The sequence below is a fragment of the Lampetra fluviatilis genome, chromosome 13 (assembly GCF_964198595.1).
Source record: "Lampetra fluviatilis chromosome 13, kcLamFluv1.1, whole genome shotgun sequence".
In the NCBI taxonomy this organism is placed as follows: Eukaryota; Metazoa; Chordata; class Hyperoartia; order Petromyzontiformes; family Petromyzontidae; genus Lampetra; species Lampetra fluviatilis.
In genome coordinates, this window is record NC_136287.1 from 13,346,010 (window position 1) to 13,360,584 (window position 14,575).

The 14,575-nt window shown below is 49.7% G+C and overlaps 1 protein-coding gene across 2 annotated transcripts in view; it reads right to left on the reverse strand.

Annotated features, from left to right (window-relative positions):
- The window catches only part of ATOSB (atos homolog B), a 78,829-nt gene that overhangs the window by 28,899 nt on the left and 35,355 nt on the right, over positions 1-14,575 (reverse strand). The window contains exon 1 of one of the 2 annotated variants that reach the window (XM_078862340.1): positions 9,963-10,079. The exons of the other annotated variant lie outside the window; for it this stretch is intronic. The gene's annotated coding sequence lies outside the window, so the exon portion shown is untranslated. Of the gene's footprint in view, positions 1-9,962; positions 10,080-14,575 lie in introns of those variants that run through there. 2 annotated transcript variants of the gene reach the window in all.

Sequence of the window (14,575 nt, forward strand, 5' to 3'; positions counted from 1 at the left end):
CTCGGCAGCATTCGGCAGAAATCTAGGCGGCGTGAGAGGCCAAGCATGGAGTGGCGAGCACGGCAAAGCCGAGACAACGCACACAGCACTGACACAGCACCTGTTCAATCCAATGAGGATTTCTGTGTAATCCACCGCCATCTGTTCAGGGACTAAAGAGCCATAAAGAGAATTGTTTTTCTTCCAATTTGAGTTGGGGGCCAATGAGTGATCATTTTAAATGCGAGTAAGCGCCCTAAATAGGTAAAGTGCAGCGCACAAAAATACGGCGGTGTAAGCAGGTGGACGGCGTACACACGCATTTATGTTTTGTTCGTAGCAAACATGATATCATGTCAATCACCTCCATTTTGTACTCCCCAATATAATTTAAATATTACTTTTCTGCGTATTTTAATGATGGATAATTCTACACGTGAAACGTTTTCGCATAAATCCGCGAGAATAAAAAAAAATCTACAACGCTTCAAAATTCAAGTGCAAGTCTCGACCACGGCTGCAGTGTGAAATTATCTGCTCCAACCATCAATGGAACAACCACCGTGGATGTGCCTGCAACCGAGACACGTCGGAACACTTCAATCAGCGTACGCCCTCGCAATGCTTGAAGTGAACGCTGCGTTCCCTGTGATTGGTCTGGTCGAGAGCGAGCCCATGCATCTTAGCCCTCGGATTTCTCTCACTTCCCTCAATCCGTCGGAACGGCACTGTGGTCAGAGTGCTCGACTCACAGCTGCGAGCACCACTCTGAAAGTTATCGTTGTTTGCTTTGCTATGAATAGCTTGGCCCCAGCAATAATATTGTGGACTTTCAATGACGGGCTCAAGGCTGTCATGAGACAAGCGCTGTTCCGCCCCTTCGCCCCTTCCACAAAGAGAGACGCAGACTCTTTTTGGCTAAACGTTTTCACAATTGCACTATTTTTTTTAGTCAGCTGTATCCTGGCTGTGCGGTCACCGCCTAGGCAGAGAACAAAAGTAACTATAATTTAGGACCTTTGGGGCCACGTCACACAAGGGCACACTGGACTGTGCTCGCTGAGGCTGCTCGGACGGGAAGGCGGTTCTCACGTCGCGTCTGGATGCTGAATAATCCCTCGGAGTTGGGCTTTACACAAATGTACACTGCACGTACGTGTACGATCCAATGATGGATGGCAGCCTCCCAGTGCCATGGCGGCTCACACGTTGCACAATTAACCCTCTGCCGTTCCGAGACGTCAGCAAGTCGCAGGGTGTGCAGGGTGTGGTGGTCCCGTTCGCCGCTGAATTTAGGAACTCCTGAGCGGCTCGGCGTTCATTTTATTTAGAGAGGTGTGGCGCCGTTGTTTTAAAAAAACATTGTACTCACCGCAGAGAACTGGAACGACACGACCACCATACTCTACGATAGCTGGCGCCAAACTGTGCCACACGCCCTCCCACATGGCCTTTCGTGGGAAATCCTCTTTACCGATAAAAGTTATTTTATTTTAGTTTTTCATTCCGATTCCGTTTCGGTGACGTACACGTACGTCTTCGGAATGGGAAAGGGGTTAAAAAGCTCAAATAAACTAACAGAGGTGACTGGTTGGCCAAGAGGTGAGAGCGCTGAGCTGGCGTTGCCGAGATCACGGGGTTCAAATCGGGCAAACAACCAGGGTGGTGGTTTCTGAGCCCAGTCAGATGACTGCACGAGAGAAAAAATGCAATCGCAGTGTGTTCATTGTCTAAATTACAACTGTGAGAGTTAATAGATATCTGCTTGACTGCGATATCATTTCCAGGACATTAATGAGGCTGACGTGTAAGGCGCTGCGCGGCAGGAGAGGGATTGCCACATTGCTATGGCAGGGGCCAATGTGTCCATAGGATGACCACTGGTACTAATTTTATCGACCGCCGCAAGGATGAAGGGCTGTCAAAACCTGCCTCGGATTTTTTTATGCGCAATCGCGAGGTTTGCAAGTTAGAATATACATAACCATAATTGTTAAACAAAACGTGTAAAAAACCCCCCACAAAATACTCCATAATTGGCAGGTCTATGACGCGCAACATAATACTGTTTTCACGAGTAAAATTAACACTTAAGTGGCGATAATCTACGAAACAACACACCTCCTCCTCGTGGATCGAGTCATAAAATAAAATCTGCCGAGCAATTTCAGAAATAAATGCCCGTTGACGAATTGCCGGGTAGCAGCCGCAGCCGCCCCCATTCAAGGGCACCGCACGCGGCACCGGCGAGCGCACGCTTTCCCGTACGTGCGGCGAGAGAACGCGGACGACGCTATTAATACGGTGGCGGGGCCGACAAAGCGTACGACGGACTCGTCAGCCGTGCGAGTCACGAGGACCCATCGGCTAAATCGTGCACCAGTCGGGCGTTTTTGAAAAGCGTGTTGTTCGTGGTGCTCTCGCACTTTTTTATTTTCAATTCGCTGCATTTTCATGCGTCCGCACGTATGCGACACACGTACAGCCCCTCTTCCACAACACTCCTTGCATGCAGGGCCTCCCCGTGCTGCGTGGGTCGCATGGGTTATTTGACCATACTTCACCACGCTGGTCAGTGCGGGTTGCCGAAGGTGCGGAGGAGCGTAGACGTGGGAACGTAGGTGCGCAGCACAACAAAAGGATGATGTAACATCGCACTGCGCTGCCCAGAACATCGCCCCAGTCGACAACGTCGGTTACCCATCCCAGCACTATTCGGGCTCAAGTCTGGTTAAGCTTCCGGGATCGGACGAGATCGGGCGTCTACGTAACATGCAGCCGGGCACCGCAGCCGAAAAGTCTCTTCTTCAGCGGAGGGCCGGGCGCCTTGGTGGCAGAGGCGTGCTTCGGCAAGTGAATTATCCGTGGCCGAAATGTTGATCAAACATTTTTTCGAGGAGACTCCCGCAGGACCCGCAGCATTTACGTCGGGGAGGGAAGGGAAAAAAACAAACCTCCGAGCTCTCTGTTGGTTCAAATCCAGGTCAGAAACCTGAGACTTCAGCAAGCTTTCACGCGTCGAGTGACGGCGGTGTATTTTTCCGCACGTAAAAATAACCGCGGTCACAAATTTGTTTTTTTGACTTAGTTTGGCCAACGCGCAAGTTGCGAGCGCTAAATTTGCATCGACGCATATTTATACCGGATGGATGACTGACACGTGCAAAGCTACTCTTCATATCGTGAATGAGCGCTAATATGGGCGGGGGGCAGCGTGGGGGTCAAGGGAGACCCCTACCCAAGAGACAAAAAACTGAAGCAACAAAATAATCATTAGAGCAATAAGACAAATAAAAACATTGGAACTCGGTCCGTAATGCAGCTGATGAGCGAGTTAACCCTGGACTCATCACCCCTCGATACGAGGCGGCGTTATTGTTGCATGCTGGACGTCACTTTAAAAAACACAGCTTTTGGAATAAAAAAAGGTGGCTGATTTGTGTGCGTACCTGTCAACCCCTTATCAGTGCCCTACCTGATTACAGACCAATTCAGACCTTATTGGTCACCCCGTGCTCCTTATAGATCTCAACGTTCATCCTACAAAGTCCCATCACGAGGGAGAAACACAAACAAATGGACAATTTTGTAGTGCCCGTATTGAAACGGCCGTGCGCCGTATGGACCTGAAAACGCACGTTCCCTGTACAAGAATACGGGTTACACCGTAATGGGTTGACACGGCCATATGCGTGCCAGGCCCTGTTTCGAGAGCGCCCTTTCACTGTGCGTCGTCGTCCGTACACGAGACCCCCAAAGGCACCCCGGGGCCCGCGAGCCGAGCGAGTGGGAGGAGGCGTGCGCGTCCCAAACAGCTGTTTACTATTTGCATGCTGCCCACGTGGAGGGGATGCAGCACGCGCGCGCGCGCGCGAACACACACACACAGAGACGTGGCAACAGCTGATCGAGGTGAAGGAGGGGGGAGGGTGCCGTGGGTGGGGTCTGTCAGCTAATCTTGGCACAGGCGACTGCCGCTTTAACTCTCTCGCTCGCGATAAGTGGTAGGTGTGACACGCCATACAGCGCTGTTTCTATGCAATAACCGGAGCCCAACAGAAATCTGCGGAAGCCTTCCTAGTTTTTAATCCATCATTCGTGGAAAGATATTTTCGCGCAGGTTAAATGACGTTAACTTATCGATTGACGTTGCATGGACGTGGCGGTTTAATGAATATCGCATCTGACGCGAGCGAGCGTCAAGACCGAGGGCGGCTTCTTCCGTTGTGCTGCCCGAGTGACGAAACTGCTGCGTGGTGTTGCCAGTACAGGGACTCCTCGACTTACACACGAGGCAGGATCCAGAAGTCTGTCTGTTCGTAAGTCGATTTGTTCGTACGGCTGTCGATTCCAAACACGTCGTAGGGGGTGTACACTAAACACGAGGAATGGCTTTAAGAGTTGTATAATCTCCTCTAGATGTAGATGCCACTGGTTGTTCACGTTCTGCAGATGTCGATGCCACTGGTTCTTCACGTTCTGCAGATGTAGACGCCACTGGTTCTTCACGTTCTGCAGATGAGACGCCACTGGTTCTTCACGTTCTATAGATGTAGATGCCACTGGTTCTTCACATTCTGCAGATGTAGACGCCACTGGTTCTTCACGTTCTATAGATGTAGATGCCACTAGTTCTTCACGTTCTGCAGATGTCGATGCCACTGGTTCTTCACGTTCTGTAGATGCCACTGGTTCTTCACGTTCTGCAGATGTAGATGCCACCGCCGCCAGCTATTGCGCGGCAGTTGAACTTACGACTCTGTCCGAACAGGCAAACTGGACAGGTTTGTTCGTATCTCTGAAAGTTCGTAAGTCGAATGTTCGTAAGTAGAGGAGTCCCTATATATGCTGCTGGGCTTGTCACTGGGAACTCCACACACGATGACCAAATGTTGGTGGTGGGGGACCGTCGAGTTAACCTCACAGATGTCTCCCCATCGACACAAAAAAACAACGCTGACTTACACACACACGACTCCGTGTCTGCCGTAAGCATTACTACTGCCGCTTATGAGATCGACACAATGCACTCAGCGCATCATAAAATTCAGAGGTTAATCATAAACGTTTTACCCCACCACGTTACGCACCGTGCGTTGGAACATTGATGAAGTCTGTATGTTTTGCGAACGCTAGCCCGAGCTTTCTTTAACCTTGTACTGTGCTGATGCAGTGCTGTCAAAACATTTTAGTCTCTCAAATAATGAATAGTACTGTCATAAGAATGTACAATTTCCACCACAGGCCCATGCTCATCTGAGCAGGCAAGCAGTTCCATTTATTTGACTGCTAAAATGCGATACGGCGTGCGTGCTCTTCTTTTGAAACAAACTCAAACAGTGCTCTGCACAATGCAATTTCTTAAACGATTATTATTATATTTGCCTGTCTGCTGTGGAAATATTTCCAGCCCTCGCCACTTGTAGCAATTCTTTCTTTTTCTTTCCAAACCTGCATTGATAAAAACACATATTTCGCTAAAATAAAAATATGCACTCACCCCATGTCCTCTCCTCTCTCTCCCAACCACGCCACAGACACCCAATTATTTATTCCCCCCACCATTTCCACACTCCCATTTCCTCGTCCTTCCTTCCACCTCCACCGCCAGTCAAATGGACACATCTTTCTAAAACCCAGACACTATTTGTTAGGGCTACCCCCACCCCCCCCAGATGCGACCAATCCTAACGTATAGCGGCATTTCACGGAGTTCGGTCTTAAACGGCAGAGGCTAAGCGCAACCCCTCTCTTGCAACAAAGCACAAAGACATCTCTCTCTTGTAGCGTGCGGAGGGACGTGAATGTCAGCGACTGACGGCCGACCAAACGCGCAAATAACTCCACTCGTTTTTTTTGTGGTGGAACAAGCAACAACCGGTTGGAGCTGGGGACACACGCTAGCCAGGGGGGAGAGCCTTTTTATTCGTGTGTCCAGAAATTGACCCAGTCGCAGCAAGCAGGGCGAAGCACCGCCGATACAGGCTGGAGGTGCGCCCTGGGAACACTGTACACGTTCCCGATCTTGGGTGACAAAGACAGACACACACGGAGAGACGTGCACATATGCGTACCGTGCACGGCGTTCAAGGGAGGGAGGCATAGTGTGAGCCCCGGAGACAAGAACGGCCTCCCCATGGGCCAATGGGATCGTCTCAAACGGACTGACGTGCCGGCCCTCGAGTACACACGCACACTGATAAGCAGCGCACGTGGGTCTGTGTTTCTATGTGTGAGCGGTGGTGCAGCGGTTAGCGCGCTGCGCAACAAACCCGGCGACCCGAGCTCGATTCCCGCTCACGGCCGACATCTGAACCGGTCCTGGGCCTCCGCTAGGTCGACCCAGCCTCAAATTAGTACCTGGTGCGGTGTGTGAAAAAAACATCGCCACTAGGGAGACAAAGGCGGTCGGGCGTGGTGCTGGCCACCCACCCCCCTCGTATGCCGTGCCGGCCTTCATAGGTGCTCGCTAACAGCACTTGCCCCAACAGTCTGTTATGGCTATACCGGGGGTCTTTGTCTTTATCTTTGCACATTAAAACGCATACGCATGTGCGAATCCAAATACATAGACTATGCACACACCAGAGTAGATATATACAGTACGCACACACACACAGATATTTTTTAGCCGAGTTAAATGAAATTCAAATACCAAATGGCCACTGAATCAGAGTGACGCTTTCTAACACGGCTAAGAGTACAGATAAAGATCCCCCCTATAGCCATAACAGTGTTGGAGCAAGTGCTGTTAGCAAGCACCTATGAAGGCCGGCACAGCCCACGAGGGGTGGGGTGGCGAGCACCATGCGTGGCGATGTTTACACATCTCACCAGGTACTCATTTGAGGCCGAGTCGACCTAGGGGAGGCCCAGTACCGGTTTAGATTATCGTCACTGGTGTTCGCCCTGAGCAGAAATCAAACTCGTTGTCGCCCCAACAGTAAACACACAACAACAACCGCCATTCGCCACTAAGTGGCGGTGACGTCGCCACGGGGCTTGTGCCAGGCTAGGTGCACGTCAAGGCCACAGGCGCGTAGCACGCGCGCAACGTAAACACGAGCGAGGGGGTCTTCCCGGTGATGCCGCGGGGGTTCGCGTGCGAGGGGGGGAATCACTTTTTTTCACTGCAAGCAAAAAAAAAGTACAAAAGGTCACCGGAGGGCAACAACGGGACATCGATCGACATTTAGTTTTGGGAGAGTGCTTGGTGGGACGGACAGGGCCTCTCCCTGATGGTGGGGGCATTGGGAGAAGGGGCAAGGGAGCCCATCATCGTCATCGCTCGCTCCAAAGTGCCGAGGCTGCGCGTCTGCACGAGAGGTGGATTTTTCATTGGCGAATTGAATGGAGGAAAGTTGATTTCGTCACTAATTGTCCCATTGAACTTTCGCCTGATGCGGGTCTCGGCGGACTAGCGCCTTTGTTGACATGCGGTGGGCCTAGCGGACGTCTGACGCACAGGTTGTATGTGCATGTCGTACACGCAGGAGCGCACGCGTACATTGTGCACACTTGCATATGCAGTACTCGTGGTGAACGGTGGAGAAATCGGGGACATTTTTGAAACTTTTTTTTTCTTCTTCCTAAAGAAGTGGATCGTGTTTCACGATAGAGCCAGAAACGAATACTTCTTTTCTACGCACGAAACTCTGCTGCACATACTCCGATGGGGCCCTTTCCTGCCACGGAAAGGAGGTAGGGAGGGGGGGCATGTTTTTAAAGATCTTTGTCTCTAGGGCTCTGGGCTCACGAAAGGTCAAATGAAAAAAAGCCCTGTCTTCAGAGTTTCACTCCTCCTCCTGTATTGAAGCAACAGATTATTAAATCTAGTCAACGTCTCTCCCCCCCACCACCCCCATTCCTTATCCAGACACTGCGGTTATTTTCGTGTCTGTTGGAGGGTCTGACTCAGTGCTGGAAACTCCACATACCCATGGTAGAGGATAGTCCAAATGGTTGCCCACTCAGAATATCGGTCGGGAGTAAGACGCTGCAGGACGTACGGCGATGAACAGTATTCATTTAAGACGCGCTGCACTGATCTGTTGAACTTATCTAAATGAATTACTTATTACAAAAAATATTAACTACCACTAAAACATTGTAAAACATACACCAGCGACCGAATATCTTCATGTAAATATTTACGCAAGCCTCTCTCTAGAAGTAATTCACGTCCTTGGGTCTGAAATCGGAATAATGTACACACACACACGGGATTTTTATACAATAAAAAATTATTACATCATGGGACCTCCTTTGCCAGTACCAAAATATGATAATAGGGTTTTCCCCATTTTTTCTGGCAACAAAACAGGTGTTAAGATGTTAAAACACCAAACTGAAACCTCAGTACTACTTTGTGGAAGAAATTAACTGTGGATGTTCTATGGACTTGCCCCCTTCATTTAGAAACGTGGTATATCCACCACTGGCTTAGTGATGTAAACAGGAAACGAGCACCGATTTAAATGCCCACATGAGCAGAAACTCACTTTTGACGAAATCCCAAAAACAAAGTACATTTGGAATCCGGGTACTTTAATTAACTTCCCACACCATTTCTGTCGAGCTAAATGGAACACGAACTGCCGTACTCACAAAGTTCCGAAACTCGCCCCCCCCCACACCCCCGACGTCGTCGTACCGGGATAGGAAATTAAGGGGCTTCCTTAAAACATAACCCTAACAAATCTGCGAGCGGGACTTCATGTCGTAATTCAATAACAACACGACTGCACGCACACACGCGCTTTTGGCAACAACACAGATACCCGCAAGTTGTCCACGTAAAAAAAACACATTCTGCGAAACGGTTTCAGTTTGCGAGCGCCTGTTTAAGGCGTGGATGGGCACGTGCCAGACAGGACATGTCCAGACGCCGTTCTATCCCAAGAGCCGATGTTGCCACAGAGCACATTGAGGGTACTCATTTTAGGCTGAGTCAACCTAGGGGAGGCTCAAGCCTCTGGGGTTGTGGCACAATGAATGTCCCTACTGGTAGAATTAGGCAATACCGATTTTCCCCCTCCCCCCACCCCCACCAAATCCCCCTTTAAAATGCAGTCAATTACACCAAAGTTGACGATTCGACTCGAGATATCAAATGTCCTGATCGTAGTGGCTGCAGAGGTCACGTGAACCCATTACACACAACTCGTAGCATTCAAAAATATTGATTCTTGCACACGCGGTCCTAAGCACCGTGCGATTTAAAATCAACAAACACAATCGATGACGATGCAACTCCGTGGATTGTTACACCCTGGGACTGTGTAGCTCGTTACTGTATAAACAACACAGGACACAGCACACACAAAGACAAAGACGGCCCGTACAGCCCTAACAGACTGTTGGGGCAAGTGCTGTTAGCGAGTAACACCTATGAAGGCCGGCACCGCACACGAGGGGGTGGGTGGGTGGCTAGCACCACGCCCGACCGCCTTTGTCTCCCTAGTGGCGATGTTTACACACCGCACCGGGGACTCATTTGAGGGTGAGTCGATCTAAGGGAGGGTCCAGGACCCGTTCAGATAACTCTACACTACACTCTACACTACACCACACTCTACACTACACTCCACTCTATACCACACTCTACACCACACTCTACACTCTACACCACACTCTCCGCTTACAGGAGTGGCAACTGCTTGCAATGCGAAGCAGGCACTGGCCATAGAGTAGCGGAACATTGGGCTAATGATGAAAGCAAGGTGGCAGAAACAAGGCTCACTATGCTCTTTGGTTATTTCGGTAAAGTCACGTAGGTGAAAAAACCCTCGAAGACTCACTATGCACGAACGCTACTCGCGTAAGGAAAACCGTACACATAACAAGGGGCGTGTGCTGAGAGTCGAACGAGAAACAAAACAAACGCATTTCCCCCAAAGCAGCGACGGGGAAAGCCGACACTATTTCACTTTTACAACCAATCCACACGGCACGCACCACGTGAGAACGTCAAGGAAACTCACGTTGGGTCAGAAGGGTGAAGTATGATTTCGCGACAGCTGAAAGTGCCTTCAAAACAGCCTTGACCCCCCCCCCGCGACTTCCCCGGCCACTGCTGGCTTATTTAATGCAGCCCTGGCCGAGCGCAAAAAAGAAATGCCACTTGTGCACACTCCTACACAGAGACCTCCTCCTGCTCCTCCTCCTCCTCCCTCAGATTTCCCAACTCCCCCCCACCCTCCTAACAACCCCCTCCTCCCACCACCTCAAACCCAGCCACACGCTGCTGGAGGCAAGTGCTGTTAGCGAGCACCTATTGTCACGGCTCGGAACCGCGCACGAGAGGGTAGCGTGGCGAGCTGATGCTCAGACACCAGGTACTCATTTCAGGCTGAGTAGACCTGGCTGAGGCCCCAGAACCGGTGCAGATGTGGCGAGCCACTGGCGTTAGCTGTGGCCAGGAAATTAACTCAGGTGGCTGAGTAGTTAGCGCATTGTGCCAACAAAGCCTGCACCGCGGCTCCCCAAAACACGCGCGTACAAATGATACCTCTCTTAGGTCTGAATAAAATGTTGGGATACCAGAACTGCCACATCTGTCTCTCCGCTGCTACGGTCAAGACTATGCAATACAAACCTCTCATTTTATCCTGGTAATATCTCAGCGAGGCCCAGGTGAGTTCTGATACCACTTGGCACTGACGAAAACCACAGCACACTTGGGCTGTAAGGACATTTTCTTGGTTCTTTCGGTAAAGTCACGTAGAAGGGAAATAATAAAATAATAAAAATAAAACATAATAAAATAATTCTCACGACGTTTCGGCCACAACGCAAGCAGCCGTCCTCAGGTGAAGAACAGGCCTGTCGGAAAGACGCTGTCTTTCCGACGCTGTCTTTCCGACAGACCTGTTCTCGTCGTGAGAATAATTTTATTGTTTTATTTTTATTATTTTATTATTTCCCTTCTACGTGACTTCACCGAAAGAACCAAGAAGATGAATCCCTGCAGTCATGAAAGCTTTAAATCGAAATGCAAGGATATTGTGCGATCCATCGCACCGCTGCCGGGCAACACACGCACATGTATGTTGAACTTATTTCGCACCCTATGTAGCCAACCGCGCTCATCGGCGGCGCCGGATGTAGACCGGGCACTTTTGACATGCTGTACGCGACGTGCGAGCGACTAACCAAGGCCACCACCTCGGGGTTGGTCTCAGTCGGAGTTCATCCCCCGTCCATTGTCCACGTTTTAGCACCGGCACGGCCGACCGAGTCTCGCTGGCCACCTCCTTCAATGCAATCTTCCAGGCAACCACTTCAATTATTCAATATCCTATTTGCATTCAGCGCGGCGAACAGGTCGACTTTGTGGCACGGGGTGAGGAGCAGGAGCTCTGGAAATGTGTTTTTGTGTCGCTGGTGATCTGGTGTTTTGCAATGTGTTCCTTTCGTACCCCCCCCCTCTTTTCACCACCCACATATCGCTAACCCCCCCCGCCACCTCGCCCCCACTGTTCCCATCAACGGGCAGCAATAACGCAAAGTGTTCTGAACGAGAGAGCTATCGCAGGCAAGGCAGCCGCAGTAAAACAAGATCCTTTTTTTTACTGAACTCCGAGGCAAGACTGCACGACGTTGCCAGGAAGTGGTGTAGGCGGCAAGGAGGAGGAGGAGGAGAGGGGGGTGACCTCCACCAATGGTGGCGGTGGAAGAAGTTGTTACTAGGTGGGGTGAGGTCGCGTTGGAGCCCGAGCTCGCAACAGCACCCGTGGCCAACAAAGCCGGAGGAGTCGCAACGAATGGCATCGCCACGGGGAGGAAGAGGCGGGTGGTGGTGGTGGTGGTTGTGGTGGGGGGGGAGAGGCCGGCGGTTCCGAGAAAGTGGCTTGAGCCAGGATGAGTGGCAGTGGGACAAGTTGCTGGTGGTGGTGGAGGAGGCAGCGTTGAATGCAGTCTCCGCTCCCCCAAGGTTCAACAGATTCTATCCGTGACCTCGGCAATCAAACCTCACCGAGTCCGGCGAATCGCCGACGATTGGTGCAGGCAACCGATGGTGGTAGTCAGCTTGCAAAGAGCCGCAACATGTTCCCGTTAGTTTTCTGCCAATGTTTGTTCCCAGTGAGTTTGTTTTGTTTGTAGATAACGTACTTACAACAATGGCATGCTAACAAGCTCCCTTTTTCACGTTTTTAGTTCGACGTCATAATTTCCTATTCTCTTAAGACCGCCTCATCGGAAGCGACGTCAACTGGTTATTTCGCACGAACGTACATTAATGATTCCAACATTTTTTTTGAAAAAATTTACATGCTTTCTATTAACTCACTCTGTCTGTTGTTGTCGTATCCTCAAATCTTGTAACTCGATTTTAACCAACTTCCCAATGTGGTATCGACTGCAAACTTGGTATTACTAATGTCATACTGATGACAATACTATATTCTAATATTAAAAAATAAATAAAATATTTTTAAACATTCTTTTTTTTAACTCGAGTTGGCTGTAAATCACCACGGCCCATTACGTTATGGCAAGCCTCGGGGCCACTTCCTCGAGTCGTGGAGTTCTGCCATTACGAGTACGGTACATTTCAATAAAGAGTGTAATTTTGAAAAAGTTTTTTTAAATATTACTTATTTTCTTCCAGAATTTCATAACCGTTATATAATACGCACGGCGCACCCTTCCATTTGTCTTCGTCTCTGCTAAAAGGGGTTCATGTCTCTGAGAAGACCTCTCACGAGAAAAAGAAAGGACCGACTTAAGTAGACCGAGCCGTATTTTTGGAGATGTTCACAAGTACAGACCGCTCTCCTAGAACGCTGCGCGTTGTGAAAACAACGCGCATTGGGATACAATGCGATGAACGTATGATTGGAGAATGCATTTTTAAAAATATATAATGCGGAAGACGAATTGGATATCACGCGATGGAGCCAACGGAACCACGTCGCGTCGAGTAGGGACAAGTGGTCGTACGGCTGCCTCCGCAAAGCATCGCACGAGGCGTTGGGATGCTGCTGGATGCTGCTGGATGCTGCCCCACACACCTCAGTATTTGTTCGGCCTTCGCTACGCATCACGTGTGTCATCGCGGACTCTGCTTTACCCCCTATATTATTTATTATAACGCGATGTTCTTCAGGAACGCAACTACTACCGCCGTGTTAGAGGCTGTGCACACGAGGGGGTGGGGGTGTGCAGGCCATCCTGCTGACGTGAGGTTGCCGTGTGAAACTCAACACTCAACGGACCCTCACCAGACACTGGTCACCCACTGGGCACAACACTCACCAACCAATCACCGCTCACCACTTTGTTGCGAGGTGGATTTGAGGAAACCCGTTGTGTAAAATTCTCAGAGGCCACAAATCGATTTTTAAAAAATATATATACCCACTATTGTCATTGTAAAATAAAATAGCTGATCGATGCAACCTATGACCCAAGCACTTGGTAGGCGCTCAATCCCGTCAGATCTCAGAAGCTAAGGTGGCTTGACAATTGATACTTCTTAGATAGGCAACCGTGACGCATGACAAGGCACCTTAGAGCCCGTGGAGCTACAGTGTCGGTAGTAGGGGGCAGGGCAGCAAAAAAACACTGTTCCACTGTACTTCTATGCTCCCGTGCCTATGCTGCCCTGACACCAACCCGCACTGACTAGCGTGGTGAAGCACGGTCAAATACCGAAAGACCCAAAGAACACGGTCAAATAACTACCAGCATGGCACGGGGAGGCATTCATCCAGCAGTGGACTGATAACGAGCGCGTAGATGTACGTGCGACTAGGGCTAGGCCGATGCTAAGCATACCGAAGCACTAATAGTATTACAACAACAGGAGGCTCGGAGTTTCACTTTAAACCAGGCAAGGGGTCGTTGAGAGACAACGAGTCACTTTTGCAACGTTTAGCTGGCACAAAAGTGAGTGATGAGGCATGATGATGACAAAACGAAGAGGGCTTACAGGCACGCATGGGAATACATCAGCATAAACAACAAAAACACACAGATACTTCAGGAGTGGTAAACGGGAACCAAGCGAGTAATGTGAAACACACAAATGTTTACAAGTGTCAAAGTAGTGATGCACGTGAGAACATTTAAAAAGCCATTCACAACAGTTAGAGGTACAACATTATTGTTGTCATCATCAGCCCTCATCAACCCACTGTTGGGTGACAATCTACAAGCTGTTGCCACTTCTCGTGGTAGCGCATTGAAACAATCCAACCGAGCATCTGGACATCAGCTTATTTTAAGCGCCCCATTTTCACGACGGAGGTGCGGTACCGTTATTGAGCCAGTAACGTGAAAAATTGAATTACGGTCGATGAAATATGGCATTTCCATAACCCGAGCGGATATGAAGCCCACCTGTAACTTTTTACCTTCACCGTTGTAATGTATGTTCAACTTCTTTTGCAACGTACGTAGCCAACCATGCGAATCGGAGGAGCGGGGATAAACAATCGAAATTCTGCTCAAAGTGTATTGTGATTATCAAACGAATGATAGAAAATAACAATAATTTAGGAAATGACGAAACATCCAAAAGCAGAAGCCTCAAGCAAAAGGAGAACTTCTTTCGCACCGTACGTAGCCAACCGTTGCCAATCGGAGGTGC